Source organism: Sceloporus occidentalis, unplaced genomic scaffold (genome assembly GCF_023333645.1).
Source record: "Sceloporus occidentalis isolate IW3139 unplaced genomic scaffold, rSceOcc1.0.p SCAF_297, whole genome shotgun sequence".
Taxonomy (NCBI): Eukaryota; Metazoa; Chordata; class Lepidosauria; order Squamata; family Phrynosomatidae; genus Sceloporus; species Sceloporus occidentalis.
The window spans coordinates 114,050-129,201 of NW_028317277.1; positions in this window are offsets into that span (position 1 = coordinate 114,050).

The window sequence follows — 15,152 nt, forward strand, 5'->3', positions numbered from 1 at the left end:
AATGAAGAACTAGACGATGAGCCAGAGGAAGTAGAGGAGATGAGTGGTCAGGAATCAGATTCCTCAGGGAGCAGTGCACAAATGACTAGTGCACAATTTTCCCTTGAGCCTCCACCTTCTCCACTACAATCATCACCACCACCAGCAGCAAAACCTACCAAATCTGGTAGAGTTAAAGCAATTAGCAGTCCCACTATGGCCAGTACTGGTAGTACCACCAGTGCCACCACCACTAGTTCTGCCGCTGTTCATCCACCCCAAGCAGTAGAAGCAGCACCCAAGGCACACTCCAAGGCTATGCGCACCCCAATTTGGGAGCACTTTGAAAATGTTGAAGAAGGGTGCTATGGAAAGAGCAAACATTGTGGGAAGCTAATAAGCAGAGGGAAAGTGTCTGGCCATTTTACCAGTGCTAGCATGAAGCATCACCTCAGCACTCAACACAAAGCTGTGCTATTGGGGAAAGATGCAGAAGAAAACCGTAGTGCAGGTGGCATAGCTGGTGGCCGTGGTACTACAACAACAACTAGTACCATCTCCAGAGAGAGTGGAAAAACCCCAACAGCTGCTTGTGAGCCAATAGCAGCAGCAGCTAGTGCTGGCAGCCAGAGACCAAGGCAGGTTGTAGCACTGCATGTCCAGCCCACACGTACACTTATGTATATTTATGTGTTTGTTTGTGTATGTATATACATATATTTTTTTACATATGTTTATGTAAAAAAATACATATGTTTATTTACATATGTTTATTTACATAAATACATATGTTTATTTACATATGTTTATTTACATACATATGTTTTTTACAGTGATGCCTGTTTTATGTTTTGATATAAATAATAAAAAAAAATAAAAATGTATGATTTGATGGGGTAAATTGAATTGGCGTGTTCAACAATGTCCCAATTAGCACGGGGGAAGGATGGCCACACACACCTCATTTCCAATTAGAAAAATGCACACGTCCCAAATGTGGCCTTTTAGTTCCCCCCAAAAATGACAAACCCATGTGGGGTATCACTGTACTCGGGAGATGCTGCTGAACACATATTGGGGTGTCGTGTGACAGCGGCATATACCAGGAGCTGTAAATTCATACATAAAGTAGGTGTGTGGGGGAAAAATACACACAAAAAAATACTACTACAAACTTTCAAAAAATGCTGGTGGTAAAATGTGTGCATGCAAAGAGTTAAAATACTAGCATTTGAAATACCCTGGGGTGTCTAGTTTTCAAAAATATATGGCTTTATTGGGCACACTGAAATGGCCCGGCTCAAAGATGTACCAAATAGGGCATGGGCAGTTGATCGCCAAACGCCAAAGTTCAACATTGAAAATGCGCATGCCCCAAATGTGGCCCTTTTGCCCCCAAACAGCCAGGCAAAATCATTCATGTGAGGTATTTTTAAACTCAGGAAAAATAGTAGAATCTATTTAGCAGGTTTTTTCATTACATTTTATAGATGAGTAAAAGATTTTTCAACTAAAAGTTAGAAAAAGTCATTTTTTTCTAAATTTTTCACCATATTTTATACTTTTTTTAATAGTAGATAATATGATACAATCAAAACAATTTCATCTAAAGAAAGCCCTTCTTGTCCTGAAAAAAACCAATATATGACTTGTGTGGGTTCAGTAAACGGGAAAGAAGAAAATTACAGCTAAACACAAGCAGCGCAGAAATGTTAAAACGGCCATTGTCACGAAGAGTACAAAAAGTAAAATCAGCCTTTGTCACAAAGGGGTTAAAAATGGAAGCTGCGAGTGTTATTTGTCCGATGTAGTCTGTGTTTGTTGTTAATTTAAACAGGGTCAAGTGTTTTAACCCCTTAAGGACTTTGGCAGCAGACTTCCAGAGCTCAGACACTAGGCCCTAGCGTAAGCTGGCCACTCCGGCGGAGGTAGCAGGCGTTGCCACACCGCAGCAAGTGCAACCATGGGGGAGAAACTGCCCTTACCATTAGGGACATTTGAGGCATGACACTAGCCAGGAAGCGAACTGGCAGAGAAGAGATGCTGGCACCACCAGCAGCAGGCAACGCCTGCTACCTCTGCCGGAGTGGCCAGCTTACGCTAGGGCCTAGTGTCTGAGTTCTGGAAGTCTGCTGCCAAACGTCTAAGACTGACAGTGTTTGGGTGCTTTGCCCTGGGGTGAAACAGGTGAGTGGGTCGCCAATTGCCCACTCATTCACCTTTTCCATTTCCATTTCATTATTTTCCTTCTGATACACAACCAACCAACCAAACATAACACACACAAATAACACAGCGACATAACACATAACACACAACACATATAACACACAGTGACAGCACACATAACACACATAACACATACACGTACAATGCACAAATCACAAGGACCTTTCCTCTTGTTATTTGTCCTGGCCTTCACTTCTACACTCACTAGCATTAACGCTATAACTCACACTTCATACTATAACATTTTTCCATCCACATGCCTGCCAACAGACCCAACTTTTTCAGGGACAGTCCTGCTTTTTTCCAGTCCTGTCCCATCTAATTTAGCTATCTAGGTATGCAAATACACGTTGGTAGTTATAGCTCGGTAGGTAGCACTAGTATAAACATTAAATAAATATAATAAAGTACTAAATAATAAATCTAACTTTAAAATACATTTAAATAAATCCCTAATTTTTTTTTTAAAACCCATTAAAATTAAAATTAAATTATTATTTAGACATAATACATCTTTAACCAAACCAGTGCACTGCTACTAATCTTAAACATAACCGTACATTAACCCTAAGCTATTTTTTAGTTCTTGTCCAACATTTTTCCATCCGCATACCTGCCAACACACCCAAGATTTTGATGGACAGTCCTGCTTTTTTCCAGTCCTGTCCAGTAAAAGTTGGGTTGTTGCAAAGTATGCCATTGTGAATAGGTAGCAAATGTTAGGCATGTATTACAAGTGGTCCAAAATCAATTTAAAAATGTAAAATAATCCCTATTCTTTTATTAAACATCTATGGATGTGTGATTGTGTATGATAAACGGAGGCCAAGTTCCTTGGAGCATTTGTCTCTAGGTCATTTTGTGTACAGTACACCTCAGTACGTGTGTGCAACTCTATTGGTCGTTTCGGCAGGGGGCTAGCCTGCTATCAACGAATGAAGTGCGTTCTGCAATTCACTCGTTGATGCCAGACCACCCCCCTGCCGAAACGACCAATAGAGTTGCACACACGTTCCTTCATGGCAGCTGCTGCTGCTCCGATGTGTTGTTAACCCCGTATTAACCCCTGCTAGGCTACCGGGAAGGAAACGAAGATTAAACGAGCACGAAGAATGTCCGCGAATATTCGCCAGAAGAGAAGATAGGAACGGGCGAATATTCGCGGAATACGAAGGTTTTTTTCCCCCCGAAGACGAGCACGAAGACGAACACGAAGAGCCCCCTGGTGCCCAATTCTACTGTGTATTATAGTCTAAAACTAAAAAAGGTATTTCAAACATGTTGTATGTATTATTTTTTTTGTCGGTAGGTTAGTAGTTCTTTCCGATCTTAAGTACCTACGTGTGTGATGTCTTTTTCATAACTTTTTTCTTTAAACCTTTCTTCTACATGTAATAACTCAAATGTGGTTTATGTATTAACATGCCCCTGCAAACTCCAATATGTAGGTAGAACATCGAGATGTCTAAAAGTCTGAGTGGGGGAACAATAAATATATTAAACATAAACATTATTCAAAATGGATATATGGAACATAGTTTATTCTCCCACTTTGTTAAAAAAAACCCCAATGGTTTTAAATTCAATGCTATTTGCAACATGCAAAAAAATGGAGAGGAGTGGAGCAAAAAAAAGAACTAGCCAGGAGAGAAATGTGATGGATATATGAATTAAAAACGTCATTACCTGGGGGCTTAAATGCAGACTTTGAACTATGTCATTTTCTGTAACTTTTTATTATGTAACATTGTGCAAAATATATAATTTCATTTACTGTGTGAAATGTGTTGCTGTAAAATCCATGCTAAATTTGTTCACTCTATAATCGAGTATTTTCAATTCCTTCAACTGAGCAAAACTGATTTTGGTAAATCTGACTTCAAAAATTGTGCATTTTTTGTGGCAAAACTCTTTTATTTCATAACTAATTACACTGGATTCAGTGTAAGTCTGTTCACCACAAAATATGTTTAATATGCCTCCTTAAAATATGTAAAAGGTCTGATTCTATATGAAAATGTCAGAGGAAAATATACAAATAGCCCTTTTAAGACTTTATTAATAATAAAGATAAAGTAAAATCTTGCCTCAACAAGACATACAATTTATTTAAAAAGGTAAATAAAAGAACAAGCAAATCCATTAACCCCTTAAGGACCAGGCTTATTTTTTTTTGTACCCTTTGGGACTTAGGCTGTTTTAACACTTTTGCAGTGCTCGAAATCAGCTGTAATTTTCTCCTCACTCATTTAGTGTACCTACACAAGTTATATATTGTTTTTGTCAGGACAAGATGGTCTTTCTTCAGATCCCATATTTTGATCATATCTTATTTATTATTAAAAAAAAATAATAATAAATAAAACATGGTGAAATTTTGCCATTTTTGTGGTGTCGGTTCAGCGATTATTCTCCTTTTTTGTGAATAGTATACCCATGTAAACTATATATTGTTTTTTCAAGGAGAGATAGAGCTTTCTTTTGATACCATAGTTAGATGATTAGCTGAAAATTTAGGATGAGAAATTTAGTAAAAACTAGCAAAAATTAGAAAAAACCAGCTATTTTGTTTATACATTTTCCCTCTGAATCCTGACAAAATTAGGTAAAGTGATGGAAAATCCCCTCCAAGTTTATCAATTCAGGTGTCCTGATTTCACAAATACCTAATTTATATAGATTTCCCATACTTTCCCAGCACTTATAGGGAACATAATACAAGGTGTACATTATTAGTAGAATTTTTATGCTTATGGATTAACGAGTTTGGGGGTTGTGAACGGGGCAGGAGGGTTATATTGTTTAGGGCAATGGGATGTAAGGGTTTTTTGTTTTTATTATCTTTTTATATATATATATATATATATATATATATATATATATATACCGTATTTGCTCGATAATAAGACAAGGTTTTTTCCAGAGCAAATGCTCTGAAAAATACCCCTCGTCTTATAATCAGGGTTGTCTTATAATCAGACCTCAAATAGGTCTGATTATGAGACTAAGGTCCAGATCCCCCACAGCGATGCAGGGGACCTGGATCCTCCTGTGTTATGCCCCCCAACTTACCGGTGCTTCTGAGTCCCCAGTGCTTAGTCCGGGCTGCGTGTAGAGCTCTACGTGATTCGCGTGGAGCTCTACATGCTGCCCGGACTAAGCACCGGGGGCTCAGATGCAGGGGACCTGGATCCTCCTGTGTTATGCGCCCCCCCCAACTCAGAAGCACCGGTAAGTTTGGAGGAGGGAGGGGGAGTGTTAAATGGGGGGTGTAAGGCATTTCTGGAGGCAGAGTGCCCTGTGAAATGCCTTTTAACCCCTTTAATGCCACTCTGCCTCCTGAAATGCCTTTTACCTCCCTATATGCCACTCTGCCCCATAATATGCCTTTTAACCCCCTAAATGCCAGAGTGGCATATAGGGGTATAAGGCATTTCTGGAGGCAGAGTGGCACATAGGGGGTCAAAAGGCATATCATGGGGCACAGTGGCATTTAGAGGGTTAAAAGGCATATCATGGGGCACAGTGGCATATATGGGGTGTATAAGGCATTTCTGGGGCAGAGTGGCAAGCCTGGGGGCAGATGTGCATAACTGGGGGGGCAGGTTGGAAAAAAAAAAAAAGGAAATAAAAACAAAATATTTTTCTCAATCATAGCTTTTATTAACAAACAATTGTTCACATAGTTTACATGAACTAACATTTACTGGTAAGACTTTTTTCCTATAGGGTCGTCTTATATTCAGGCTTTTTCTTTTTTTTCCATAAGGTAATATTCAGATTTTGGGGGGTCGTCTTATAATCAGGGTCGTCTTATAATCGAGCAAATACGGTATATATATTTTATTTTTTTTAATTTCTTTATTTTATATATATATATTTTTTTTTATTTATTTTTTTTGTTGGTTTTTTTTAATGGTTAGAGGTCCTCTTAATTACATAATTTAGCTCACTTTATTGTTTTAAAAAAAAATAAAAAATGATTTATTGTATTAATTAGTGATTTTTTTTTTTTTAATCGCTAACCATTTTTTTTTCTACATTTAGTTTTTCAGTATGTGAGGAGCGTGAGAAACATGGTTTCTCACTCTCCTCCCTGCGATCCCCCTGCACCGATCACACTGTATTCTCTATGCAAGTCCCCACAGACTTGCATAGAGACCACAGTGTCTGTGCCTCATCGGAGTGATCGGATATCCCAGCAGGGTCTGGACAGACGCGACCTGGAAGGGAATTCCTGATCGCGCGATCGGCATTTGAAAATGTAACAGTTTTTCGGCTTTCGTGACGGAAACTGTTACGTGAGATTGGGCAGTAGAAAGCCAGAGATGCTGGCTTTTGCTGTCAGGGGGTAGTCCCTGCCACTGCAAGAAGGGCAAGACGTACCGGTACGCCCATAGCGGATTCTTGGGATGCGTTTTATGGACGTACCGGTACGTCCATAGGGGACTGAAGGGGTTAAAAGTTCTATATTGTTTGTTTTTTTGAAAAGAAGGGCTTTATTTAACCCCTTCAGGATTTTTTTTTTACCACGTTTGCGTTAAAAGAGCCTTTTGTGTTTTTGCTATGTCTTTCTTCAACTGTAATTTTTCTCTCTTTCTCAATTAGTGCACCCACACAAATCAATATATTGTTTTTTTTTCAGCACAAGTAGGGCTTTTTAAAAAAATAATAATTATATATATATAGTATGACAAATATCTAAAAATGTGGGGGAAATTTTTGGGAAAAAAACCTCCAAAAGTGTATTTAGGTATTTGTCCTGTTTTTGGAAACACCTCATATGCATGATATTTTCATTTATATTGGCATTTTCAGGGTTAAATATGACCGACGTGCATCGCTGTTTCTAAACAAGATTTTTGTGCCCCGATAGTGGCCAGAAAAAGAAAAACTGCTAAACAAAAGTATATATTTTTTGAAAGATGACATCCCAAAGTATTTTACTTGGGGCATTTTAACACTTTTGATTTAACCATTTTTGTCACGGAGCTGGCTAGTCCGACCGACTGCCTCCGCTGTCTTGTGCTCCCTTAGCCTGGGACAACACACTTTCCCCGGTTCCCCAGTCACTAGCCGAGACGCCGGCACCGGAAGTTGTATACGCGTATTGCGTAGATGTCCCCCGCCGGCCTCGCAAGACACCCGGGAGTCAGCTCCGGTAAGTCAGGCGGGGGGCCAGAGGTAAAACGCATCGTGCGGTTAGACAACCGCACGATGCGCTTAGACAACCTCCCGTGCCGGCACCCCCACCGTGGGAATTGCTGGCAGGGGAGGCTGTCTGAGCGTATCGGGGAGTAGGATGCAGGTCCCCTGCACCGCTGCGGGGGATCTGTATCCTAACCCCGCTGCCTGCCCGGCGCCCGGGACTGCATGTCCCGGGCGTCGGGCGCTAGACCCCGAATATAGGCCGCACCCCCACTTTAAAGACTTAAAGTGGGGGAAAAAAGTGCGGCCTATATTCGAGCCAATACGGTAATTATGTATTTTGTATTAATAATGTGTGGTTTTTACATTACACTAGATGACCCCTCTCTCTTTCTAGGGCAGGGTCATCCAGGGGCTGCCATAATGATCAGATCACTCCTATTGGCCAGGAGTGATCTGATCATTATCAGCCCACTTTTGATGCTGCAGTTACCAAACTCACAGCATTTGACCTGAAAGCACCCTGGACTTTCAGGTGAATGATGTTATTTATTTATTTTTTTAACTCTTTCAATGCAGATGCTCCATTGGTGCACAGCATTGACTGATATTTAGTCCCCACAAGCATGAGTGTGGGGACCAGCCCCCACCCTCCCCACTGCCCGATTGCTCAATTACACTGGCGATTGCAGGGAGGAGTCTCTTTGATCACTCCTGTAGGAGTGATCAAAAGGCTTGTGGGGGCTTTTTTTTTTTTTACTGTTGCTGGTCTGCCTGGGTATTAATCCCAAAATGTTGCAGCATTGAAGGCGTTAACATTGCACTGTCGCTCTCAAGGAGTGATCAGACAGCAGGGGAATGTTGTGTCACATCCCCAATCAACATACAACCCTCTTCCCTGAAGCTGCCTGTGGCAGCTGAAAACACGATCGCTGGTTAACAGATGATTGCGTTTTGAGCCTACAGAATCACTCTGTGGAAGTGATCAAAGGCTCGGTGGGGGGGGGGTCTCGGGGTGTCTGTGCTGGTCTGGCAACAATTGTGGCGACGTGGGCGCATTTTTGGGGGGATGGCGTACCATGTCATCACTTCTGTGGTCATGAAGGGATTTAAGTTGCGCGTGTGTGTCTATGTATTTCTGCCCCCTCGCACGGCGCTTTCACCCCTCACGCTGCTCCCATCACTATGCGGCCATCAGATTGCTGGAAATCTAATCTAAACGGCCGATGCGTGCTGATGCCGCCGGCCGGAGCTACTTTAATATTTTTTTTTTACTTAATATGGCAAGCCGATCCAGCATATTAAAAAAGACGTTGTGTCACTGACATCCTGTTAGCATAGAAAACGGCAGTCTGCAGCTACCAGGGGACGGAGGTAAAGATGAAAAATCCCCAAAGTGGAAGAAGTAGAAGGTCAGTAAACTAATTTATTTTTTGTATAATATTTTTTATGTAAAAGCCTTATGCCCCCATATATGCCACTCTGCCTCCCTGATATGCCTTATACCCCCCTATATGCCACTCTGCCTCCCTGATATGCCTTATACCCCCCCATATGCCATTCTGCCTGCAGAAATGCCTCATAGCCCCTATATGCCACTCTGTCCCATGATATGTCTTTTAACCCCCTAAATGCCAGAGTGGGGTATAAGGCATTTCTGGAGGCAGAGTGGCATATAGGGGCTACAAGGCATTTCTGGAAGCAGATTGGCATATAGAGGGTTAAGATGCATATCATCGGGCAGCGTGGCATATAGGAGGGTATAAGGGATATAAGGGAGAGACAGTGGCATATAGGGGGGCATAAGGCTTTTCTGGAGGCAGAGTGCCCCATGATATGCCTTTTAACCCCCTAAATGCCACTCTGCCTTTATAAATGCCTTTTAATCCCCTATATGCCACTCTGCCTCCAAATTCAATCTATTAGGAAAACACTTTTGCTTTCTGGCATTTTAATACAAAGTTATTTGTATGGCAAATAGTTTGACTCGGGTATGTATAAGGGGTGCGTGTGGGTATAAGAGCTTGACTGCGAGATAAACTATATGGGGCTGGTCTCCAGATGTACATAACTGAGGCAGAGTGGCAAAGAAAAGGCAATAAAAACAAAAACTCTTTTTTCAATCATAGTTTTTATTAAATATGAAAAAATAGTTTACATGTGAATTAATATTTACTAGTAAAACTTTTAGATATGGAACATGCAATGTAAAATATGTAAATAATTTTGAAAGTATAAATATCTGATGTCTTACTGTCCCAACCCAAAAGATTTATGTTGTATTTCTCCTTGTAAAACTCACCTATTATCATTACCTATATCATTCTTACTGCTAAATCCAAGGGCCACTACTCTTTGCTAATCCTACTGGACCTTTATTCTGCTTTCAACACTGTGGACCACCACTCTTCATGATCGTGGTCTCTGTGAAACTGCTCTCTCCTGGTTCACATCCTACTTCTCTGACTGTAACTTTAGCGTCTACGTCTCCAGTAACACCCCCCCCCTCAGTTGGGGTACCCCAAGGCTCCCTTCTGTTCTCTCCGTACACTACCTCACTTGCCAAACTAATCTCATCCTTTGTCATCAGCATACAGGTTGTATTGAAAGTCAGTCAGATCTACCTATGCTCTCCCTCTGTCTTAGATCATACAACTGCCTTTCATTCAATCTCTTCAAAACCAAACTTTTCTCCCTCCAATGCGAACATCCCCTCATCAGTTTCCTTTAATGTTAATGGTGCAATCATCTCAAGTATTTGCCCAGGGTTTAGATATTGCACCCATGTGAGCCATTTCAATTTATTGGCTGCTCCTGTGGCTCTGGATGTGTGTAGTATGTTTTCCATTATCTTTATTCTATTTACTGCTTGGCTCTAATGCTTGGGTATAATAGCTTTTTCTGCATTGAACAGGTGGATTGTTAAATATCTACTTTATTGCCCTAGGCTTGTGATGTACAAGCCTAATGAAGTACAAGTAGGAAGAGGCCTCCAAAAATAATGATACATTAAATAGATATAAGCTTAGTACGAGGGATGTTTAAAAAGTTTCCGAGCTTTTACATTTTCGTTGGAAATGTTGAATGCGGGAGGAGTAATTGGCCATGTCTTAGCATGTCATGTGACTAGTTCTGTCTGGCAAGCTGGCTGCCCTTGCAGTTTAGTAAAGGAGTTTTCACCCTGGGGTAAAGATGGTTGTGAAACTTACACATTGCACCAAAGAGGAACAGCATCTGTCATATGCTTTTTGTGGGCAGAAAGGGGTGCCGGGAGCACAAATTCATCTTTGCATGCGTGCTCAGTTGAAGAGGTTGCAGGAAAGATGTGAGAATAGGATCTGCCTATGTCCTGATTAATGACAGCCTTAAGTTGAGTAAAGTGCATGGATGGGTGCCTATGCAGCTGACAGAGGAGGATAAGCTCAAGTGCTTACATGTTTGTTCCCGACACATGGCCAGTTATCATGAAGAAGGTGATGATTTTCTGCAGAAATGTGGGTTCACCATTAGGAGCCTGAAAGCAAGCAGCAGAGCATGCAGTGGAAGCATTCATCACGATGATGATGTGAAAGCGGTGCATCAGTGGCTACGCGTTCAACCAAGAAAATTTTTTGCTGATGGCATTTAAAAGTTGGTACGACGCTGGAAAAATTGTATCACAAAGGAAGGTAACTATGTAGAAAAGTGAAGTCATTCATTTTTTTTATATAATTGAGTTAAAAAAAAAAAGTGTGGAAACTTTTTGAACGTCCCTCGTAGGTTGCTCCTGGGACCTAAACAACTGTTCGAAGTGGGATATTACCGACAGGAGCGTTGAGGCTCTTGACCATGATCGTATGTAATTTGAAGTTGGGCATATGTAAATTTGGTCGCATATAGATGTGGGGGTTCTAATTGAAGATCTGAGTAGGGTAGGATACTCCCATGTTTTACAATATGGATAAGTTGCGTTATATTTGGAGAGAATATTCTCGGCAGTGTCCCCCGTTATTACCCTGGGGAAAATCTGTATTGTGTGTGAGAGGTGTTAATAAGGAGGGCATGTGAGTCAACACTAACAAGTGAGCGCGGTCCAGACCTTCATAGTTGCCTGAAAAGTGGGATGATCTATAGATTTGCATTACCTCTGCCCCAATAAGACCAGTCCACCACCCAGGTCGCCATCACAGAAGTCTAGACCCAGGAGACCCATGCCTGCCCTTTCTCTAGGCCTTGTCAGACATCTATACTCCAGCATAGCTTTCTGCCTTTTCGATAAAAAGTATTGAAATATTTCCTTAAATGCTTTAATGACAACAATGGGGAGATGATATAGTACCCTGGGGAGTATATTTATTTTTAGGATGTGTACTCTCCCAAATCAAGAACCAACCCCTCGGGACCCAAGTTACATAGTAACATAGTAACATAGTTCATAAGGTTGAAAAAAGACCAAAGTCCATCAAGTTCAACCTATATACATATTGTGTCCCTACTGTGTTGATCCAGAGGAAGGCAAAAAACCCTTATGAAGCAGATGCCAATTGCCCCATACCAGGGGGAAAATTCCTTCCCGACTCCAAATATGGCAATCAGAATAAATCCCTGGATCAACGTTCTGTCCCTATTAATCTAATATCCATAACTTGTAATATTATTGCTTTCAAGAAACACGTCCAGGCTCCTTTTGAACTCTTTTATTGAGTTTACCATCACCACTTCCTCTGGCAGAGAGTTCCATAATCTCACCGCTTTTACTGTAAAGAACCCCCGTCTGTGCTGGTGTAGAAACCTTCTTTCCTCCAGCCGTAGAGGATGTCCCCTTGTTATAGATACAGTCCTGGGTATAAATAGGTCCTGGGAGTGATCTCTGTACTGTCCCCTTATATATTTATACATAGTTATTAAGTCCCCCCTAAGCCGTCTTTTTTCCAAACTAAATAACCCCAATTCTGATAATCTTTCTGGGTACTGTAGTCCTCCCATTCCCCTTATTACTCTGGTTGCCCGTCTTTGAACCCTCTCCAGCTCCACTATATCTTTCTTGTACAAGTTCTAAGGTCCAATCTCAGGGAGTTCAACATAACTTTATGATTGAGCTTATATAAGCAATTCAAATTTGGGGACAGGGTGATTCTCAGATATTTGATGGTATGAGCGAGGGCCATTTAAACAGGTGCAACATCCTGATTCTTATTTGCTATAAATGATTTTAAAGTATGGGAGGGTGCCAAAGAACTCTAGGTCCCTTCTGATGGTCCTTAGAGCATTGTGTGTGAACACAAAGAGGAGTGGCGACTGGGAGCATCCCTGCCTAGTACTATTTGACAGAGTCATTGGTTAAGACAACTCCCCATTTACTCTAATACAAGCCGAAGGGGCATGGTATAGGGCCAATTCCAAAGTGCTTAAGTGTGGAGAGCAAGCACGGTCAGCTGACTCTATCAAACATCTTCTCCGCAATCATGGGTCTGGAGTGGTAAGCCTCAAGTCCGCTCTTTGGAAGTCAGGAAAACTATGCATGTGCATGTTCTAGCTGAAAAATACTGGAGTATCCCCTCTCGGTATCCATCTCTCACCCATGTGTGAAGATGCCAGGAGGACGAGGGAGGGATTTGCTGGTGAGCACTCATCAAGGTCTGTTCTTCCCTGCTCCACTTTTTCCTTTGGGGCCTGTTGATCCAGGGTTGGTTGGATAGCTGAAGTATCCCTTATCCAAACTTCTCCGGTTGATCCCAGTCTGGAAAGTGCATCAGGTCCAAGTTGAGTGCTCTGCTGAACTCCGGTACCTCTTACTGGTTATTGGACCGAGTAAGTCATGGGCTCTCCCCTCACTAAGGGGAAAGCCCCATTGGTATGGGATATTATCCTGTTCTGTCTGTAGTTTCAGTGCTTTGCGCGCTTTCAAAGCATACCAAGAGATATCTGGTAGTAGAATGATTTTAGGGAAACTCTGTGGCTAGGATTATCTCCTCTTTCAGTGTGTAGGAATGGAGACAGCACATCACATCTCTTGGTGATATAGCTTCTGCTCCCTTCGGTCTCATCGCATGATGTACTCAACCAATGGCTATCTCCTGGCTAATGTTACTGTCAGGTCCTTGTGGGGATGCGCTGGAGACCAATGGCAGGGACAGCAAAAAGGTTAGGCAAAAAAGGAGTCGATAAACATGTAGAGGTCAGGGTAGGCGAGAGCAGGATAATCCAAAAGACAAGCCAAAGTCAAAAAACCAGAAAGGACTGTAGTTCTGAAAAATGACCACTAGATTGGGTACTGAGATAGGGAGCGAATACTCGTAGGAGCTTAATACACAAGCACCTACCACCGTCAGCGCAAAGGTTTTATGAGTTGCGAAACCCAAACCTGGTCCCCCATCAATTGGCTCCACCCCCTTGCCATAGCATCAGTGGAAGCCCGGACACGGCCCCCTGTCGACCACACCACGGAGGCACTCGCACCTCATGGTACACGAGGCCGGGGATGCGGCATAGGACGCGATGGTGCCAACCCCCGTCGGGACCCAGAGGATGCGGGGTTGGTCTTGGAAGGTAGGGACCCCCTGCACGACACGGCTGTGGGACCGGGTGCCTGAAGGTTACTTCGTAGCCCTTGGTTATCCAGGTCTGGAATGAGTTTCACGAGGCTCCCCCTTGCTTGTTTTTGAACTTTTAGTGGGTCCTCCATCTTTTTTCAGTATCGTGTGCATGCTGCGGTGGTCTTCTTCTAGGTAGCTGATCCTTTGGCCTTTCTGAACTAGTTTTGATATCTCATTGTTGATAGGATTTGTTCCTTGACTGTGTCAAAATCCTGCCTAATCTGGGATGTAATGGCCGCCAGATCATCCTTGGTGGAAACATGACGTATCCTATCCCTCCACACCCCTTCCGGGCTTGCTGGTGTCATAGCCATTCTATGTTGTACGAGCATACTTGACACCCCAAGAGGTTGAGGGTTACATAGTTATATAGGCTGAAAGAAGTAATGTGTCTATCAAGTTCAGCCTTTCCTATATCTGTTAATTTGTTGTGGTTGATCCAAAAGAAGGCAAAAACCCCCAGTTTATCTCTTTCCAATTTTGCACTAACCAGGGAAAAAATTCCTTCTTGACCCCAAAATGGCAGTCAGATTTCTCCTTGGATCAATAAGCTGTTTCCCCATTATTAAAGATTATATCCCCCAATATTATATTTTTCCAGGTATCCATCCAGTTGCTGTTTAAACGTCCGTACAGACTCCAATAAAACTACCTCTGCAGGCAGAGAATTCCACATCCTTATTGTCCTTTCCTCTGCTTTAGACTAAATCTCCTTTCTTCCAGTGTAAACGCTTGACCACATTTCTTATGTATATTCCTGTTTATGAACAGATTTCCATACAATGGTTTGTATTGGCCCTGAATATATTTATATAATGCTATCATATCCCCCTCTGAAGCGCTGTTTTTCTAACCTAAACAGATTTCAATTTGTTAACCTGTCTTCATAACTATAGTGCTCCATTCCTTTTATTAATTTTGTAGCCTGCCTCTGCACACTTTCTAGTGCTATGATATCCTTCTTTAGAATAGGTGCCCAAAATTGCACAGCACATTCAAGGTGTGGCCTTACCACTGATTCATACAGAGGCAAAATTATATTTTTATCCCGTGAATTGATGCCCCTTTTTATACACGACAATACCTTACTGGCCTTAGGAATTGCTGACTGACATTGCACCAAAAAGGTCTGAAAACCAAAACCTGTGTGAATAAGCAAGAGCTCAGGTTGCTGTGGCTTAAGTAGAGGTCATTAGCCACAATGACCCTGGTAAGTAGAAG